The sequence below is a fragment of the Zingiber officinale genome, chromosome 2B (assembly GCF_018446385.1).
Source record: "Zingiber officinale cultivar Zhangliang chromosome 2B, Zo_v1.1, whole genome shotgun sequence".
NCBI classification, from domain to species: Eukaryota; Viridiplantae; Streptophyta; class Magnoliopsida; order Zingiberales; family Zingiberaceae; genus Zingiber; species Zingiber officinale.
Window position 1 is genome coordinate 97,153,420 of NC_055989.1, and position 21,384 is coordinate 97,174,803.

A 21,384-nucleotide genomic window follows, 5' to 3' on the forward strand; every position below is an offset into this window, starting at 1 on the left:
AAGAGTTATACCTTTGAAGCGAAGCCCTTCGCGTTCCCGCTCGTCCAAACGGTGCCGAATCTCAAGAGTATCAAAGTAGATACTCCTCTAGAAGTATCCACACGAACAAGATGTGTTCTCTAACACTCAAGGATGGAGAAGAGAGCACCACAAGTGTGCTAGCACTTTCTAGGGCTCTCGGGTAGGATTTAAAAAGGGAGAAAGGAGAGAAAGTAAAAGGAATATCATACACTCCTCTAGGTACCCTCCTTAGTGACCTTCACTTCACCCTATTCTCTTGGAACTCAACTCACTCACCTTCACCTTGCTTGGAATCCACGGCAACAACAACAAAGGAGGAGGAAGAGAGCTAAGGAGGAAGAAGCATTCAACACCACCAAATCAATGCCACAAAATGAAACTTCTTTTCTTTTATGTGGCCGGCCACACATGGGTAACTCCCCATTTAATGTGGCCGGCCACATTAAATGGAGGATTGTAACCTCTTGATCTCCCTTGATGATGTGGAGATGATGTGGCAAGGTTAGTAATGCCATGTAGGATGAGTCAACCTTCATGATGTGGCAAAACATCAAGTCTAACTTGATGTTTCAACTTCCATTTGGTCAAGTCAAAATTGACCAATTCTCTTCCTTGTTGAGTTAAATCCAACCTTTGATTCAAGTCAATTTTAATTTAATGAATCTCAATTCATTAATATAAATTGACTCAATGAATCAAATTTAAATTAGACTCATTCAACAATTGAATCTAATTGAGTCTAACTCAATAAGTCTAATTTGAATTAATCCGAATCCAATCTTTGGTGCATCATATGAACCTAATCCAATTGGTTCATCATATGAACCTAATCTCCATCCACTTGTTCTTTGTGTGTGACCCAATAGGTTCTTGTAACGTTGGCATTGTTTCTAAACTCCTTTAGAAACATAAGCAATGAGCGGTATCTAGCAATACATCATTGCTACCCAAGTTACAAGAATGTTGAGATCCAACATCACCTTGTGACTACTAATTGTGACTCCTCACAAAATATGACAAGTGTCCTTCTATCCTAGACATCTAGATTGATTAATGTGAGGCATAGACCGTGTCATCCTCTGACCAATCTAAATCTTGAACTCCAAGTAGACTCACTAAATCAAATGAGCTCAATATCCTATATTGACTCATTTGGGCATGGCCATGCACTTCGTGGTCTCACTCTATCAAGAATACCGATGTCTCTCCCGTCATATAGGAGGGATAGATCCCATCTACATCACTCACATCCCTCTGCATAATTCGTTACATACCCAGTAATAGCCTTTATAGTCCACCCAGTTACGGGTGACGTTTGACGAAACTAAAGTACATAACTCCTTATGTTGGGAACTATGGTGACTACAGGTCTAAGGACTAGTAGTCATACTAATAGCCACATGAGAAAGTATATGACACTCATATAACGATCCATGATACTTTCTCATGGCGGGTCATTCAGCATACATTCTCTAATGCATACCCATGTGTCAACTTGATATCTCTATATCTATAACTTGTGAGATCAAGTCATCGAGTTGACCTACATGCTAGTGTTATTGCATTATCATTGTCCCTGAATGTTAATACTCGACTAGGAATGATTAAGAGTAGTGTTCCCTATATCATCTCACTATCAATTCAACCAATCGATTGATATAGGTAAGAACCTTCTACTCAAGGACGTTATTATACTTAGTTTATTTGGCACCAATACAAGTAAGTTTAATAACCAAAAACCAAATGTCTTTATTTATATAGAATATGATACAACAAGTCCAAAAATACAATCATCAAATGATTGGCTCTAGGGCTCTAGCTAACAATCTCTCATTAGCACTAGTGTCAATCAGTGTAGGCTCTAAGCCCCAATGACCTAGTGTGACCATCATGCTTCCTCTGTGCCAAAGCCTTGGTCAAGGGATCTGCGATGTTAGCCTCTGTAGGTACTCTGCAAATTTTCACATCTCCTCTCTCGATGATCTCTCGAATGAGATGGAAGCGCCGTAGTATGTGTTTGGTCCGCTGGTGTGAGCGAGGTTCCTTCGCCTGTGCTATAGCTCCATTGTTGTCACAATAGAGCTCAATAGGGTCAGCAATGCTAGGAACCACCCCAAGTTCAGTGATGAACTTGCGAATCCAAACTGCATCCTTTGCTGCCTCTGATGTAGCAATGTACTCGACCTCTGTTGTAGAATCAGCTACTGTGTCCTGCTTCGAACTCTTCCAGCTGACGGCACCACCATTAATGCAAAATACTAACCCTGACTGCGATCGATAATCATCCTGATCGATCTGGAAGCGGCATCACTGTAACCCTTTACAGGTAGCTCATCATTGCCTCCATATATCAAGAAAAATTCTTTAGTCCTTCTTAAGTACTTAAGAATATTCTTGACCGCTATCCAGTGACTTTCACCTAGATCTGACTGGTATCTGCTAGTCATGCTCAAAGCATACGAGACATCAGGTCTAGTACATAGCATGGAGTACATGATTGATCCTATGGCTGAGGCATAAGGGATCTGATCCATGCGGTCTCTCTCCTCTCTAGAAGAGGGACCTTGAGTCTTCGAAAGACTCACGCCATGTGACATCGGCAAAAACCCCTTCTTGGAGTTCTGCATGGCAAACCGAAGGAGTACCTTGTCAATATATGTACTCTGACTTAGGCCAAGCAATCTCTTAGATCTATCTCTATAGATCTGTATCCCTAGAATGCGGGATGCCTCACCTAAGTCCTTCATTGAGAAGCAACTCCCTAGTCAGGTCTTGACAGACTCAAGTATAGGGATGCCCTTCCCAATGAGTAGTATGTCATCCACATACAATATGAGGAAGACAACTATATCCCCTACAACCTTCTTGTAGACACAAGGCTCATCTTCATTCTTGATGAAACCAAACTGTTTGATTGCATCATCGAATCGAAGATTCCAGCTCCGAGAAGCTTGCTTTAGTCCATAAATGGACCTATGCAGCTTGCATACTCTGCTAGTATGCTGTGGATCTACAAAACCCTCAGGTTGTGTCATGTACACATCCTCGAGCAGGTTTCCATTCAGAAACGTGGTTTTGACATCCATCTGTCATATCTCATAGTCATGGTAGGCTGCAATAGCAAGCATGATCCGAATGGACTTAAACATCGCTACTGGAGAAAAGGTTTCATCATAGTCAATACCATGAATCTGCTTGAAACCTTTAGCTACCAAGCAACCCTTATAGATAAGTCCATCCATGTCAGTCTTTCTCTTAAAGACCTACTTACACCCAATGGGTTTTACCCCTTCAGGTGGATCAACCAAAGTCCATACTTGGTTGGTGTACATGGATTCCATCTCGGATCTCATGGCTTCTAGCCATTTCTCGGAATCTGGTCTCATCACAGCTTCCTGATAGGTGGTAGGCTCATCATCTATGAGCACAACGTCATCATGGTCAGACAAGAGAAATGAATATCTCTCAGGCTGACGACGTACCCTATCAGACCTGCGAAGAGGTATGCCTACTTGAACTGGTTGTTGTTCCTCAACTCTTTGTGGAACAACATCATCCACAACACTTTGTGGTTCCAGTTCAACTTCCATCGAGGCTTCAGTGCTATCGTTCGCATCTTGAACTTCTTCAAGATCGAACGTGCTCCCACTAGTCTTTCTAGAAACAAAGTCCCTTTCTAGAAAGACCCCAGTCTTTGCCACAACTACCTTGTGCTGACTGGGAATGTAGAAGTAATATCCCTTAGTTTCCTTGGGATATCCAATAAAGTAGCACTTGTCGGATTTGGGTCCTAATTTGTCTGAGACTTGACGTCTAACGTAAGCCTCACAACCCCAAATCCTCATGAAAGACACCTGAGCATCTCTCCCAGTCCATATCCTATATGGTGTCTTTATCACGACCTTTGATGGAACTCGGTTGAGTATAAAAGCTGCCGTGTCTATAGCATAGCCCCAAAAGTATGTCGAAAGATCTGTGTGACTCATCATAGATCATACCATATCTAATAAGGTACGATTCCTCCTTTCGGATACACCATTCCACTGTGGTGTTCCAGGAGGAGTGAGTTGAGATAGAATCCCACACTCAGCTAGATAGTCACAAAACTCATGGCTAAAGTATTCTCCACCTCGATCTGATCGAAGTATCTTAATACTCTTGCCAAGCTAGTTTTGTACTTCATTCTTGAATTCTTTGAACTTTTCAATGGATTCTGACTTATGTGTCATCAAGTACACATAACCATATCTACTGAAGTCATCAGTAAATGTGATGAAGTACCTATAACCACCTCTAGCAGCGACATTGAAAGGGCCACATACATCACTATGTATAAGTCCTAACAAATCAGTCGCTCTCTCGCTGTGCCCACTAAAGGGAGTCTTGGTCATCTTGCCTCGTAGGCATGACTCGCATATCTCATATGATTCAAAATCAAATGAGTTCAGCAAACCATCTTTATGGAGCTGGGATAAGCGTTTGTCATTTATATGACCTAAGCGATAGTGCCAGAGGTAGGTTTGGTTCATGTCATTTGACTTGAACCTCTTGGTATTTATGTTATAGATAGGGCTCTCAAGGTCTAGAATATAGAGTCCGTTTATCAGAGCTGCACTACAATAGAACATTTCGTTTAAATAGACGGAACAACATTTGTTCTTTATTATAAATGAAAAACCTTTCTTGTCCAAACAAGAAACAGATATAATGTTCTTAGTTAAGGCAGGCACATAACAACAATCATCTAATTCTAGTACAAGCCCAGAGGGCAGAGATAGATGGTAAGTTCCTACAGCAATAGCAGCAACCCGTGCTCCATTGCCTACTCGTAGGTCTATCTCACCCTTCGTCAATGCCCTACTATTTCTCAGCGCTTGTACATTAGTACAAATATGTGAAGCACATCCGGTATTTAATACCCACGATGAAGAAATAGAGAGGTTGACTTCTATAACATGTATACCTGAAGTAGAAATCTTATTTCTCTTCTTCTTAAGATCTTTCAAGTATTCTTTGGAGTTCCTCTTCCAGTGCCTTGCTTGTCCTTGATATAGGTGACAAAGATGTTCAACCATATCATAAGCACCCATCAACTCATGTTGCTTCTGAAGCTCAGAGTTCATGGTCGCGAGCATAAGACAGGACACATCTAATGCGTCATCTTGATGCTTCTTGTAAGCATCTCGGTCTACTCGCGTGGCAGTGGCAGGAGGAGCCTCCGGAATGGGTTGCTCCAGAATGTACAGTTTACGTTCTTGGGTGAGAACTATTCTCAGGTTCCTGTACCAGTCCAGGAAATTTGCTCCGTTGAGCTTGTCCTTCTTAAGGATAGATTGCAGGGAGAAGGTGTTCGTATTCGACGTCATGGTAATCTACAGCAGAAATAAATGCAGAAATAAGTATCATATTCTTAATCATTTAATTAGGCTTTTAACTAAATGATGCTCCCACTGAATTCTATAATTCATGTGGGACAAGATCCACATCATACTAACCCTTGAGTTAGCTTTGGCTAATACGCCCAAGACTTAGTATGATCGGTAGGTAACGATTTCCAATTACATCTCTATGCAACTCTTGTTTATAGGATCAAAATCCGCATTTATATTAAAACTCGAGTTAGCTTTGGCTAATACGCCCAAGAGTTAATATAAACGTGATTTTGACCTATCTACCAACCATTGGATAATGCCTATAGTTAAACTCGATCCAATTGAGTTCGCTAGTTACTCAATCTAATTGAGTTGTACTCACCCATGCGTTGATAGGCGGGACCAAAATTGTCCCTCCGTACCCTACCAAGATAGTATGTGTTGCTCTGCTTTGACAGATTCAACAACAACATGTGATCGAGGTAGTGGTAGATATCACGGCATGGTAGGCATTACGAGTTGACGTGATTTAGATCTAATCTAAATGATGATGCGTATCATATACTCGATAGATCTAATCTAATCGAAGGGTGCATCATGTGCACGACTTAGATCTAATCTAATCGTTAGGCACTAATTAATTACTTAATTAACTAGCATGCATCACATACACACAAAAGTAATTAATTAAATAATTTTGTGATTATGTCATGGCCCTACTACGATCTTCTCAAGCCAATGAGAAGATCGGATGGTCAACCTAAGGTCAACAGCTTCTCAAGCTCCTTCCTTTGACCACCTCGTGTTGCTCGCGCCCTCCACTACAAAAAAACAGGGCTTCAGAAACGGATTTTTAAAACGAAAATAAAATCTGTTTTATATTTTTATAAATCAGAGACAGATTTAATACGGAATTATTAATCTGTTTCATTTTAGTAAATAATATATATTTTTAAAAAAAATTAAGACAAAATTTAAAACAAATTTGAAACAAAATTACATATAAATTTTTATAAACAAAAATAAATATGAATTATAAACAGAATTTGAGACTGTATAATTTCTGTGACAAATTTTGTTTATAAATTAATTAAAAGTTAAAACGGAAATAAAATCTGTTTCAGATTTATATAAATTAGAGACAAATTTTATACGGAATTATTAATCCATTTCATTTTAGTAAATTATATATTTTTTAAAAAAAATAAGACTGAATCTAAAACAAATGTAAAACGAAATTACATATAAATTTTTATAAACAAAAATAAATATGAATTATAAAATTTGAGAAGGTATAATTTCTGTGACAAATTTAGTTTATAAATTAATTATAAGTTAAAACGAAAATAAAATCTATTTCGAATTTATATAAATCAGATAGAGATTTATTATATAATAAATAATTTGTTTAACTTTAATGAAATATAATATTTGAAAAGAAATTTAAAACAAATTTTGATACGAAGCTATGTATAAATTTTATTTAAAAAATAAATATGGATTATAAACGAAATTTGTGACTGTTTAAATATTTAATGAAAATTTTAAACGAAAATAAATCTATTTTATATTTATATAAATCAGATGCACGAAATATAATATAATATATGAAAAAATTTTAAGAAAGAATTTAAACCAAATTTAATATGAAATTACATATAACTTTTTATAAACAAAAATAGATATGAATTAGATTTTCTAACCCTTTCTCCTTGTCCTAATTTGGCTTTGGCTTTGGCTTTGTCTTTGGCTTTATCAGAGCAGGTACGAATTCTTTTTCCCCCGCCTTTGATTTTTTTTTCTCATGCTTGGTGGCCATCTCATACGACTGCAAGGTCGTTCGCAACTACGAGGTCGGTTGTAGTTGTGAGGTCGGTCGCAACCACTTGAGGTTATCTACAGTTGCTTCTCAAGGTCGCAAGATTCGTGACCTTTTCAATTAGCCCCCTCATGCGACTGTGAGGTCGTCCACCCTACAGTCCCTGAATTCTTGTTATTTTTATTGATTTTTATTAATAATTGTGCATTTTTATTGTAAATTACGGTAATAAAAAAATAATAATAATTAAATAGTAAAATTTAATTGGGGAATAATCTTAATAGAATTTCACTACTAGAAATATCATCTACTATGACACTTTGACATTTAATTTTAAATGTCATTATAAATAATTTTTAATGATATATATCAAAAGAGATTATTTTAAATATTAAAATATTATTTTAGACTATTTATGATGATAAATTTTGATAATGTTATCATATAACTATTTGGGTTTGATTAAACTAAACCTGCGTATTTAATCGATTTTTCCCGATTCCTTCTCATTTTTCCCCGATCCTTCGTTCCTTTCTCCGATTTTGCTCCTCCAACCCCTTCATCGCCGGCGTTGGTCCACACCACCACGCCGATCTCCACGAGCTCATCGCCGGGCAGCAGTCTTTCCTTCCGCGTGCTCCACCGACGCCCTCTTCTCCCTTCCTCTCTCTTGTGTCTCTGCCCTAGATCGCCGACGGAGAGGTTTCTTCCACCGCGATCTCACCTTCACCCGTTGTCGTGGCACCTTGTCTGTGAGATACCGGCGCCTATAGCTACCAGCCATCGACGCCGCCGTTCTTGTTCGTTGCCACTTCCCATCTCTAACTCCTTTTCCCATCTCGAGCCCTAGCTACCATCACTGGGATCGAGTCCAGCGGATCGTTCCAAGCTGCTGAGTGTCACCTGAGCGCCACCTGAGCGCCACCTGAGCGCTGCCTATCCAGTACCTTGTTCCCGATCTTCCATCCGCGGCCTCTCCCTCACGGTGACATTGGGTGCGTGTTCCCATGATCCAGCGATTGCCTGGATTCATTCGCGACTGATCTGTTCCCATGGGCGCAGACGTCGTCTCTGATTGTGCCCGCCAGCAGATCCACTCTGGTTAGTCCCTTACCTTTGGGGATAGTGTTTGATCTCCTTGCTTAGTCTGACATGAAGATTTCTACCAGTGATTGGAGACTAAATTAGGGTAAGCCTATGAACTGATTTTGGATTTCATTATATGGTTAGTTGATAGATTTCTTGGATTTGGGTGATGGTGTGGGCAGCAGTAAGTATTACCCGTGATTTCCAGCAGTAGGGTTGCTTCGATCACAAACTAACAGTGGAGTGCAATGGAATTGGGTAAGTTGTGTTCCTAATTTCTAAGATTTCACATTCTTAATTGCTCTACCTGTTGGATGTGAGAGTAATCCATGGATATGGTTGATTGATTTCTAGGTTTGGTATCAATAGGATTGACCTGTTGGATGTGAGAGTAATCCATGGAAAGTAAGACTGATTGTTTTTTGTGTACTGTTTTTGTGTTCTTGGATGATGATATTGTGGTGCAACGGGATCTCACAGCATTGTGGAAAATTGATATCGATGGGAAGGTGAATGGAGCAGTTGAGACATGCTTTGGGTCTTTTCATCATTATTCACAGCATATAAATTTCTCACACCCTTGATCAAAGTCAGTTATATCTTTGCTTCAAGTTCCAAATTTGTTATGTAGTTGTGCACTAAATTGGATTACTTTGCAACTTATATACCTTTGCTCCGTGGTTTTAATTGTAATTCTATATAGAAAGTTTAGATGGAAGAAAAGAGAGTCCAGGAGGCCCATGGCAATTCATTGGTCTCATGCCACTTTTTGATCCCCTGAGACATAACAGTGTAAAAACAATTCATAGAAACAATTCGTAGGGCATTGAATCTTGGTGTCAATGTAAAAATGATTATGGGTATGCTATATGTCGTAGAACGTCATTCTTGCTTTCAGCTTTGCTTCCCTTTTGGCTATACAATTTAGTTGCTCTTAGGGATTTTTTTCTGGAGAAGTTAGTTTTGTTTAAGCATTCTATTGATTTTTTTTTTTTGACAGAATCATCTTGACATAGCTGTGCGATGATATGAATACAAATGTCATCTAATGAGACAAATGCATTCTAGTTCTTAAAAAGTCACCATTGCACATATTCAACCAATCTTCTACCAAACAGTTGAATATGTGAAAAAATGTATCACAGAGATACTCTGAATTAGCATAAGTATAGTTCTGAGTGAGTTTGCAAAGATAATGATGGGAGTGGTAATAAGTGGTCATCTGTACATCCTTGGGTGGTGGCTATCTTTAGTATTGGCCAATGCAGTTTCATTTTCAATTCATACAGAGAAGATGTTATTCAATCAATGTGTCATTAGAAGGATTGTTTTACTTGAAAAATGGTAGGGTTTGCCTAACAATCAGGACGTATTTTTGATTGGATAAGCACTTTCACCTATCATATGTGTACCTCTTGTCCTGACCTCATATGAAGCTTCTTTGGTTTTCTTAATTCTTGATTGAAACAATCAAACTCAGTTCTTGATTTGGATGGGATTGTTGAATAATAGAAGATTATTTTTTTGGACATGGAGGACTCCATTGGTATTTGGTTATGTAGCTTCAAGTAATCGAATAGTTCGTAGTAACTATTGTTCTCAAGTAATCAAAGTTAGTTATACCTTTGCTTCAAGTCCCAAATTTGCTTTGTAGTTGTTACTTAACTATGTATGAAAAATTCAATGATTGTTACTTAACTATGGTAATTCTTTGTTTCAGGTTAAGTGGAATTTAGTGGGCAGCTTTTATTTTGTTATGTGCAGAATTCACAATAGCTCAGCTGAATTCCAAGTAAGCATAATATACTTGTATTTTGTAGTTAGGTTATACTTAGCTCTCAATTCTTTCATTGTATTTTATTCATTAGGTTTGATTTTATACTTGCTTTGATATTTCAAATCTTAGTCTTAGAATCCAAAATCCAAACTCCCTTGTTAATTCTTTAGCATTGACAACTATGGACTAATTAGTGGGTGATAATTGATACTGATTATGACTTTTGTACAATTTTAATTTATTTTGTATTAAAAATTCTGATATTGTAAGGCTTACTTGTTTTATATTTTGATTTGTTAGATTTTCTCAACAAAATTGGTTGGTTCATTAATCTGTACAAGAGAAGCAATTTATCTCATGAAATTCGAAGACAGGGAGAGCAAAAAGAAGAAATTGAAGGCATGGATGCTATTAGCTCGAGGATGGAGGAACAAATTATTGAAAGGGGAAAAAAATTTGTTATTACAGAAAGTAGGCAGAGGGAAGAAAATCTTAAGGAGATGATTAGGAAATGATTCAAGAAATGAAATTTATAAATCATTTATATCTAGGAAAATTTAGTCTTTATAGTTTGATTATTGGTCAAATTTGTTTGGATAATGTAAATATTTATTTATTTTAATGTTAATTGTATAATATATTTGGAGTTAGAAGTTATTTCTTTTTAATAATTTTAATTTATTTGAAATGAAGAATTATTAAATATATTGATGAAAAATATAAAAATATAATATAATAATATTTAGTGATAAATTTAAAAATAAAATTATATATGGATTTATAAATAGAATTGTAAACTGATTTATAAACAAGATTAATAACAGATTTAAAACAAAATTAGAGACAGAATTTACATTTGAAATTAATTTTATTTTGTTAACTTGAAAACAGATTTATAAACAGTTTTTTCATCCGTTTCCAAAATTAGAGACGAAATATTTTCGTTTCAAAATTAGCTACGGGGCTTTCACTAACGGATTTTTGAGACGGAATATTCCGTCTCAAACTTTCTTTAGAGACGGAAAAATGATTTTCAGAGACAGATTTTTTCGTCTCTAAAGCCCTGTTTTCTTGTAGTGCTCCTCGTAACTCCGTCTCGAGTGGACCTTCCACCGCCTCAAAATTTACATTACATTTTGAAACTCGAGTTACATTCGAGTCTAAATCTAATTTACAACAAGAATAAAAGAGAAAGGCACGATGCGCAAGTCGCGAAAAAAAATAAAATACAACACGCACATCACATCACGGTACGTAGGCTATATTATGAATTACAACACGAATTATCCAATCGAATTGGGTCTTTGGGCCATGACTATCACAAAAATAATATATAATTCAAAATTATATATTTCTATAATTTTATGTAATTTTTCTATAATTTTTACAATTTTTACGAGTACAATTTTCCGGCGGTTCCGTTTAGCAGTTTTCGGGCGCAATCGCGGAACGAATCCCCTTGCGGGGCCAGGGGCAGCGCCCCTACCCGCGATCTAACCATCATGAGGGTTCCATTGCGATCTAACAGTGCCTTAGCCCGCTGTCCCAAAAAGTTTTGGGGCGAAACTTGGCCGTTTTTGAAAATTCTTCTCGGTAGTCGAAGCCTACAAGTATCGAAACAATTGTGCTTCGCTTCTACGAGAAAAATACCCATAAAAACTATAAAAATCATAAAAAATATTACAGAACTGAAAAGTTTTCATAAAACACAAAATAAACTCATATTCGTCTTTGCACGTGGCTCTGATACCACTGTTGGGTTTTTCGGGCCGCGAAAACCGCGTTTTCACGTCGCGGAAACCCCAAAAGCCCCAAAGCCAACGGATCCGTGCAAAGAAAAATTTTGAAAAACTACGAATACGAGTTTCTACCGAGATCTACTCCTAGATCTACATGAAAAAGAGTTATACCTTTGAAGCGAAGCCCTTCGCGTTCCCGCTCGTCCAAACGGTGTCGGATCTCAAGAGTATCAAAGTAGATACTCCTCTAGAAGTATCCACACGAACAAGATGTGTTCTCTAACACTCAAGGATGGAGAAGAGAGCACCACAAGTGTGCTAGCACTTTCTAGGGCTCTCGGGTAGGATTTAAAAAGGGAGAAAGGAGAGAAAGTAAAAGGAATCTCATACACTCCTCTAGGTACCCTCCTTAGTGACCTTCACTTCACCCTATTCTCTTGGAACTCAACTCACTCACCTTCACCTTGCTTGGAATCCATGGCAACAGCAGCAAAGGAGGAGGAAGAGAGCTAAGGAGGAAGAAGCATTCAACACCACCAAATCAATGCCACAAAATGAAACTTCTTTTCTTTTATGTGACCGGCCACACATGGGTAACTCCCCATTTAATGTGGCCGGCCACATTAAATGGAGAATTATAACCTCTTGATCTCCCTTGATGATGTGGAGATGATGTGGCAAGGTTAGTCATGCCATGTAGGATGAGTCAACCTTCATGATGTGGCAAAACATCAAGTCTAACTTGATGTTTCAACTTCCATTTGGTCAAGTCAAAATTGACCAATTCTCTTCCTTGTTGAGTTAAATCCAACCTTTGATTCAAGTCAAATTTAATTTAATGAATCTCAATTCATTAATATAAATTGACTCAATGAATCAAATTTAAATTAGACTCATTCAACAATTGAATCTAATTGAATCTAACTCAATAAGTCTAATTTGAATTAATCTGAATCCAATCTTTGGTGCATCATATGAACCTAATCCAATTGGTTCATCATATGAACCTAATCTCCATCCACTTGTTCTTTGTGTGTGACCCAATAGGTTCTTGTAACGTTGGCAATGTTTCTAAACTCCTTTAGAAACATAAGCAATGAGCGGTATCTAGCAATACATCATTGCTACCCAAGTTACAAGAATGTTGAGATCCAACATCACCTTGTGACTACTAATTGTGACTCCTCACAAAATATGACAAGTGTCCTTCTATCCTAGACATCTAGATTGATCAATGTAAGGCATAGACCGTGTCATCCTCTGACCAATCTAAATCTTGAACTCCAAGTAGACTCACTAAATCAAATGAGCTCAATATCCTATATTGACTCATTTGGGCATGGCCATGCACTTCGTGGTCTCACTCTATCAAGAATACTGATGTCTCTCCCGTCATATAGGAGGGATAGATCCCATCTACATCACTCACATCCCTCTACATAATTCGTTACATACACAGTAATCGCCTTTATAGTCTACCCAGTTACGGGTGACGTTTGACGAAACCAAAGTACATAATTCCTTATGTTGGGAACTATGGTGACTTCAGGTCTAAGGACTAGTAGTCATACTAATAGCCACATGAGAAAGTATATGACACTCATATAACGATCCATGATACTTTCTCATGGCGGGTCATTCAGCATACATTATCTAATGCATACCCATGTGTCAACTTGATATCTCTATATCCATGACTTGTGAGATCAAGTCATCGAGTTGACCTACATGCTAGTCTTATTGCATTAACATTGTCCCTGAATATTAATACTCGATTAGGAATGATTAAGAGTAGTGTTCCCTATATCATCTCACTATCGATTCAACCAATCGATTGATATAGGTAAGAACCTTCTACTCAAGGACGTTATTATACTTAGTTTATTTGGCACCAATACAAGTAAGTATAATAACCCAAAACGAAATGCCTTTATTTATATAGAATATGATACAACAAGTCCAAAAATATAATCATCAAATGATTGGCTCTAGGGCTCTAGCTAATAGTCCTAACAAGTGGTATCAGAGCCAGAATACCTCAGAAGAACTAACTACCGACTGAAGCAACAAGACGATGGTCGGTGCAAGCATTCATCCACCAAAATTCAGGGGAGGCTTCGCATAATGGAAACGCTGGATGGAGGTACTTTTAAAAACAAATTTTGAGATTATGCTAATCATGAAATATGGTTTTGTATCCTCCAAGGACCAAAATGGAGCTGGAAATGAAGAGTTCTTATGGACGAAGAAAGAACAAGCCGATTTCATGGCGAATGGTAAAGCAGAGCTCCATCTGCTAAGCGCCCTTCCACCCCAAGAGGTCAATCGAATCGACAGCTATGACTCCACCAAAGAGCTCTGGGAGAAGTTCATGGAACTCCACGAAGGCACTTCGGAAGCAAATTTAGCAAGACGAGACATCCTCTAAATCTAGCTAACAAATCTACGAATGAACAATGGAGAACAAGTAGTGCAACTCCAAGCACGGATCAAAGAACTCATCACTCAACTTAACAATCTCCGAGAATCGGTAACAAATCGAGATTTAATCCAGTATGTGCTCAACGCCTTCCCGAGGACTCTAGAATGGTCATCCTTAGTAGATACATACTACATCTCTAAGGACTTCAAGGTAAGTATACTAAAGAATTTGTTTTCTACTTTTTAACTTCACGAAACTTGATGTGCAGATTCTAAAAAAATTGAAAAGTCAAACAATAATCTTGCCTTGAAAGCCAAGAAGGAAGATCTTGACTCCGAAGCGTCGATCGACGAAGATAAAGTGGCATTACTAGTAATAAAATTTAATATATTTATTCAAACTAATAAACATAAATCATAGTCGAGAAAGCATTATCGGAACAAAAAAGGAAGGTCTGATGCTACAACTGCAACAAAGAAGGGCATATCAAGGATGACTGCCCAAAATTGAAGAACAAGAAGCCAGCTCAGCTCAAGCATAATTTAAAAACCACATGGGATGAATCATCGTCCTCCAAATCTAAAATCGAAGCCTATGCCGAACTAGCCCTAATGGCAGACCTTCAAAAGAAAGATGAAACCAACTCAGAGATGAGCATCGATGAAGGGGGAGGATCATCAGAGGAAAGCTACGATGAAGGGGGAGCATCAGAAGATGAGGTAAGTCAGGTATGTGCCTTATTTCTTGAAAAGTTGTTTAAATTTATTAAGATTCTTTCCAAGGATTTAGTAAAATTAGAAATATATATATATATATATATAGACTTCTGATGTGCGTAGATTGTATACACTTATTAGCATGTTCTGACGCACATTCACATACTTTGAGCATGCTTGATCTATGCATTTTCATACTTTCAGCTTCCCTTTTTAGCATATTTACTCTCTTTGTTCGGAGATCTGCTTTTGTGTATTTTTTGTACGCAGGAGTCGAATCTGGTGAAAGATGCATGTTTGAGGCCAAATCTGCAAGCAAAGCGATGGAGGACGCCACGACACTTGAATCCTACATGGCCCTGCGATAGGGGATTGCCCAGGCCGTGTAAGGATGAGAGGCCGTGTAGCTACACCAGAGAAGGAAGTTGGCAAGGCTGTGTGAACCTCACACGGCCGTGCCAAGTTTTAAAACCCAAGGAAGCCTGGGCCGTGTACACCACACGACCATGATAGTTTTCCAGAGACAGAAGAAGCCTCGGCCGTGTGCTACACGACCGTGTGAGGTTTCCAGAGAGCAGGAGAGTGTTGGACGTGTGCACCACACGGTCGTGCCAGGTTTCCAGAGGTGAAGGTAGTGCAGGCCGTGAGGATCTACACGGCAGTGCAAGGGGAGCTTTGATAAAGGCAAGCCACGGCCGTGTACCTCACACGACCGTGTGAGATTAGCAGAGAAGAGAGTGGAGTAGGCCGTGTGAACCTCACACGGTCGTGCCTCGGGGCCGTGTGGCGCCCAAACCCCTCTTCTATATAAGGCCTCCTTTAAGATTTGAAAGGGGATCTTCTCCCTTTTGGGGGGAATTGAAGATTTGGGCGTTCCTCCACCTTCTTGGAGGGATTTCCGGTGATTCCAAGGGCGGATCTTCAACATTTCGACTCCGGGGAGCGAGGATTGGATCCGAAGATGGGTCTTCATCATAGATAAGCTTTTCTTCCCTCTCTTTCTTGGATTTGGGGATCAAGATGTTTATCTTTTCTTCTTCTTTTGGATTCTTTCCTTGTTCCATGGATTAGATCTCTTGTTCTAGGATGGAGGGAGTATTTGTAATGGGGATTTGATGTAAACTCTTGTGGATTTGCCAATTCCATATTTCTATGATTTTGCCCTGTTTGTATCAATTAAATCTTGGATGTATTGTTGTGATTTGGACCTAATTCACATTCTTGATTGATTGTTTGAATGTCTTGTGGATCTTGTAGAGATTATCTCTCACTCGATTTTCATAGGGAAGCACGCGGAAGGTGCAAGCCCGTGTAAGGAAGTTTGAGGGATAAGCTTTAGGGGGGAAATAGGATAATTCAAGAGGGTAGGATAGATTTATGCATTAATCTTTATATTTTATGGGTTGAGAGGTAATGATTTTTATGTTGATTTTCCGAGGGATCTTCGTGACAGGAACATGCCCGTGTAAGGACAACATAGGCTCATATCTAATTGATCACATTTAGATATAGATTTCAGTCCTAGGCCGGTTGTCTATTGCAAGAGAGAACCAGCAATCTTCTACAAATGGTGGACGATTGAGAAATAAGATTTGATAGATCATTTACATTGAAGAACCTTACAAAGAAACCAAGACTCCTAGAACATCCCTTATCATTGCCCTATTCCTTGTTTCCTATTCTTTTATTTTCTTGTTACTTTTCATAGTTACACTTAGACTTTGTTAATCCATTGATTTGTTGTCTAGCTAATTCGCTTTGAGACATTCTTAGTGCTTATTCCAGTCCTTGTGGATACGATAATCTTTTATATTACTTACGATATTTCCGTACACTTGCGGAGAGACAACAAGTTTTTGGTGCCGTTGCCGGAGACTGCGCTATAACATTAGGAATTATCAATTGAATTAGACTAGACGTAACTTTTCTTTTCATTTGCATAGTTGCAACTAATTGTTAGAATTCTGTTTCTATAAGTTTTTCATTTCTTATATAACATTCTTGTCAATTTCTTTCTGTTGTGATTCTAATTCTACATTTTTTATTCTAACATTCTTTGTCTAATCTTTTCTCTGTTTTCTTTTGATCTAGTCTCTTTCTTTCTCTTTCTTTTGTAAATATATCTTGCTATCTTGTTCTTGTGTATGCGAAGGTCTAACTTTGCAGGAGAACTTCTTCCTCTAGACCCTGAGATAGACAAAACATTTCATTGAAGAAAAATTCTGCAAAGACAATAAGAAGAACAAGAACATTCTATTATGGCAAATAGACCACTAAAGGATTATGCAGCACCTTATGCTAGGGGTTTTCGATAGAGTATTTCAAGGCCTTCAGTTAAGGCAAATAATTTTGAGATCAAACCTGCAATCATATCTATGGTGTAGCAAAATCAATTTGGTGGAGGACCGCATGAAGACCCAAATCAATACTTGGAGGTCTTCTATGAAATATGCGATACAATGAAAATGAATGGTGTTCCTTCAGAGGCAGTGCGTCTACTATTATTTGGGTTTTCTTTGAGAGATAGAGTCAAGCAATGGTTAAATTCTTTGGCTCCAAATAGCATCACCACATGGGAGAAATGCGAACAACAATTTCTTGACAAATTCTACCCCCAAGTAAAACAGATCATATGAGGAATCTTATTGCAAGCTTCAAACAAGAGGACTTAGAATCTTTATTTGAAGCATGGGATAGATACAATAGCATGCTCAGACAATGCCCACACCATGGTTTGGAAAGATGGTTAGTGCTAAACACGTTTTATAACGACATCAACTATCACACAAAAGTGTCCCTTGATTCAACTGCTGGAGGGGCACTTATGAACAAGAGTTTAGATGAAGCCGAGGAGATAATCGAGAACGTAGCACAAAACCACCATCAATGGGCTAATAAAAGAAGTGGTGGCTATTCTTGTATGAACCCAACAACAAAAGCATCAGGAAAATTTGATGTTGAAGTAGTGACTTTGTTTGGCTGCAAAACTGGATGCTCTTACAAAAAAATTTGAGAATATGGGAGCTAGCTCAAGTACAGCAAATGCCATTGTTGCTTCTTGTGAAGTATGTGGAAGTTCTGAACATCTAAATGACTCATGTCCATTGGGGGCTATAACTGCACAAATTAATCAATTAGAGCAATGTGATGCAATCATGGGTTTCAATCAGAGGCAGAACAACTCATACTCAAATACCTACAACCCTGGATGGAAGAGTCATCCTAATTTCTCTTATAGAAATAACCAAGATCAAGGACCATCCATGGGGGCAAGGCCTAATTTTCAATCCGGGCAACAAAATTTTCAGCAACAATCTTCTCAAGGCTTTCCTATGTCCAAAATTGAAAAGATGTTTGAAGAAATTATGTCCAGTCAGAATGAAATGAAGCAAGCTCAGAACGAAATGAAACAAGACATTTTGAAGCTTACTCAGAGAATGGATAATTCTGATAGACATCAAAAGATTTTGGAAAGTCAGATTGCCCAACTAGCTTCCTCATCTTCTAGAGCACTGATAAGCGAATCTGTTACACCCGCTAATCAAATTGTACAAATGTATATTCCACTGAACCCCTTAATTTTGCAATAACATTGTAGTAACAAGCCCAGGATCGATCTCTCGAGGAACAAACGGTAGGATGTAATCTTATGATCTTATTTTATTCCTATTTTTGGGGTTTTTAATATGTAAATGGGGGTTTAAACTTTGAATATAAATCTAACAAATGAAAAGTGTTGGATCGAGACCGCGCTAGAGGGGGGGGGTGAATAGCGCTCGTGGCTAAAATCGTTCGATTATCGGAATCGTAAAACTTAAGAGTTAATGCAGCGGAAATTAAGTTAAGAGACACAGACACGAAGGAGTTACTTCGTTCGGAGCCTAAGGCGACTCCTACTCGAAGGCTCGCGATCCTTGATCGCTTTCGGTGGGCAACAACTATAAATCCGTTAAATAGTTACAGATTGCAAGTACAATAACTAATAAAATATACCAACAACAATGTAGAATCGAAAAGACTGAGCTCCGGGTCGTCGGGGTGTACTTGCAGCACTTCAGGATGGTCGTATTCGCAGCACGTTGCAGAAGATCGCTTTAGAAAGTTGTGTTCTTTGAAGCTGCACCTCAACCCTCCTTTTATATGCGGTTCCGGGCGCCTGGATCCCTTCCAGGCGCCTGGAGTGTGACGTGGCCAACCAACCAGGATGCTCCACGTGGCGAAGTCGCGCAGGGGATAAACTTTGGTCCCGGGCGCCCGGACCTCCGGGCGCCCGAGTCCATTCCGGGCGCCCGGACACTCTTTTTCCAGCAGGTTCCTCACCTGCAAACAAAGGTTAGTTCGAGCAAAGTACCCTGCAAGACAGTGTTAGAATATGATAAAACATAGTAAGGAATAAACGACAGTCTTCGGACTGTCCGAGTCTGACTTTGGATTTCCAACCGGAAACCCTAGGTCGACCCGACGCCTACTGTTCCCTCTGCGGGGAACGCATCCTCACCTACTCCACTCAGGAGATTTACCTGTTGCCAGCCGATCCTCCAGATCGACTGGACTTTTGCTCAGCACCCGATGCTTCCGGACTTTCTGCTGGACATCCGCTTCCCCGGCTAGTCCAGTCTTTCACCTGGTTCGCGACACCAGGACTTTTCACCTAGGGTTACCACCCCCTAGGACTTTTACCTGAAGCCATTGACCTGCCAAGACTTTCCGCATAGGGTTACCACCCCCTATGACCTAGGGTTACCACCCCCTAGGGTTTTCCATTTGCCTAACCGCAGCTAGGACTTATGCCTAAGTTCCACTTAGGACTTTCCTGCAAACTTGTTCAACATATTAGAAACCAAAACACCTTAACTTTGAACCCTTTGACATAATCAAAACATAGGTTCGATCGTCGGATGCTTCTCGCACCAACAAAAAGCACATAAAATAAGAACTAATCTAATGCATAAAGTAAACCTAACTAGGTGTCACCGATTAGTCCAATACGCATTGTCACACTACGTAATGAATTTCATCAACAACACACTAAAACTAAGGTATGAAATAGCTAGACAATAATGAAACCTAATCTTAAGCAACAATTACAATCTTAACTACAGAAACTAAACCACTCAACAATGCTACAATTAAGCTAAAGCAGAATTAAAAACAATTTCAAACTCTATTGAAACTAAATTACCCAATGCACTTGAATTAAAACAATTAATCTAAAGAACTATGATTACTGAATCAAAATATAATAAACTGAAATGTAAATCTATCAATAGTAAAAAGAATGCAAAAGTTAAACCCTAAACCATCTCTACACCAAACCACTTCTCACGACAACTTCTCCTTGCCGTCACACAAGGAAACAGCAGAGAACACTCCAACTGTAATCGGGGAAGACAACCTCAGCAACTGAACTCAGCTCAGCCTTCACCAGCACCATCAGAGACCACTCCAAATAGAACTAATGAAGATCGATGCTGCCAACCTCAAGAAATTTGACAATCTGTGTGCTGTGAACTCAGATCTGAAATGGAGCTGATGGTGGATGGAATGTCATCGGGAATGGTCCAGTAGCAGTGGAGGAACACCGCCAAATCTCACGGATAGAAACAGAACCACCAATCGGAGGAACACCTCCAAATCGGGCGCGACAAAAGCAAAGTGTTGCAGAGCCCAATTCTCGCCGTAGGACCACCTTTGAGCGAGGTCAGATCGCCGGAAGCTGGTCGCAAGCATCCGAGGACATCGTCGCCGATGAAATTGGTCGGAAAACTGATCTAGAAGTGGAGATGGGGTCGGAATCCGAAGAAGCCCCACGGGACGCGAAGAACAGCGCTATGAAGGAGTCGACGAAGCCTAGAAGCTACTGTAGCTTATGTTTTGAATCTGTTCCAGATCTGAATGGATGGCTGAAATCGATTTGGTGCTTGATCAACAGTGAAAAGCCACCCAAAATCCACTCCGGAGGTACTGATCTTCATCTAGGGTCTGGATCTACTCTCCCTTAGGTTGGATCGACCAGATCTTCACTGGATGGTTCAGATCTGCCCAATCTTCGATGAACGGTCCAGATTAATTCGGGCTTAATCAATGGCTGTATGAACTCAGATCTGGATCAAAACCTCTGGATCTTCATCTATGGATGAGATCTCCTCCTCATTAGTTTGGATTGGCCAGATCTTCAACGTATGGTTCAGATCTCTCCTGTTCTTGATGAACGACCCATAATGCTCCAAAGCTTGATCTTCTCTTTTAAACTCCGATTCGAGCCCAATTTCGATTCGAATAGATCCAAATCCAAGATCCTTTGATGCCTACAAAATAAGAATCAAATATTAGCATCAAATAATACAAAAAATAAGATAATTTACAAACAAATCCAAAATAAAGACAACGCATGAAATGTGATGTAAATCTAGGTTTTATCTATGAACATAA

General features: G+C 39.0%; 2 long non-coding RNA genes and 1 other non-coding gene across 3 annotated transcripts; 2 read left to right on the forward strand and 1 right to left on the reverse strand.

Moving 5' to 3' along the window:
- The first annotated feature begins 7,710 nt into the window (after positions 1 to 7,710).
- On the forward strand, positions 7,711 to 10,045 carry LOC122049317. The gene is made up of 5 exons (XR_006130918.1): positions 7,711 to 8,313; positions 8,443 to 8,556; positions 8,653 to 8,703; positions 8,779 to 8,887; positions 10,019 to 10,045. It is a non-coding gene; the product is annotated as an uncharacterized LOC122049317 (long non-coding RNA).
- A 15-nt stretch (positions 10,046 to 10,060) lies between these two features.
- LOC122049318 lies at positions 10,061 to 10,520 on the forward strand. The gene is made up of 2 exons (XR_006130919.1): positions 10,061 to 10,090; positions 10,376 to 10,520. It is a non-coding gene; the product is annotated as an uncharacterized LOC122049318 (long non-coding RNA).
- Positions 10,521 to 17,582: 7,062 nt separating this feature from the next.
- Positions 17,583 to 17,688, reverse strand: LOC122049891. Its single transcript, XR_006131139.1, has one exon. It is a non-coding gene; the product is annotated as a small nucleolar RNA R71 (small nucleolar RNA).
- Between the last annotated feature and the right edge of the window lie 3,696 nt (positions 17,689 to 21,384).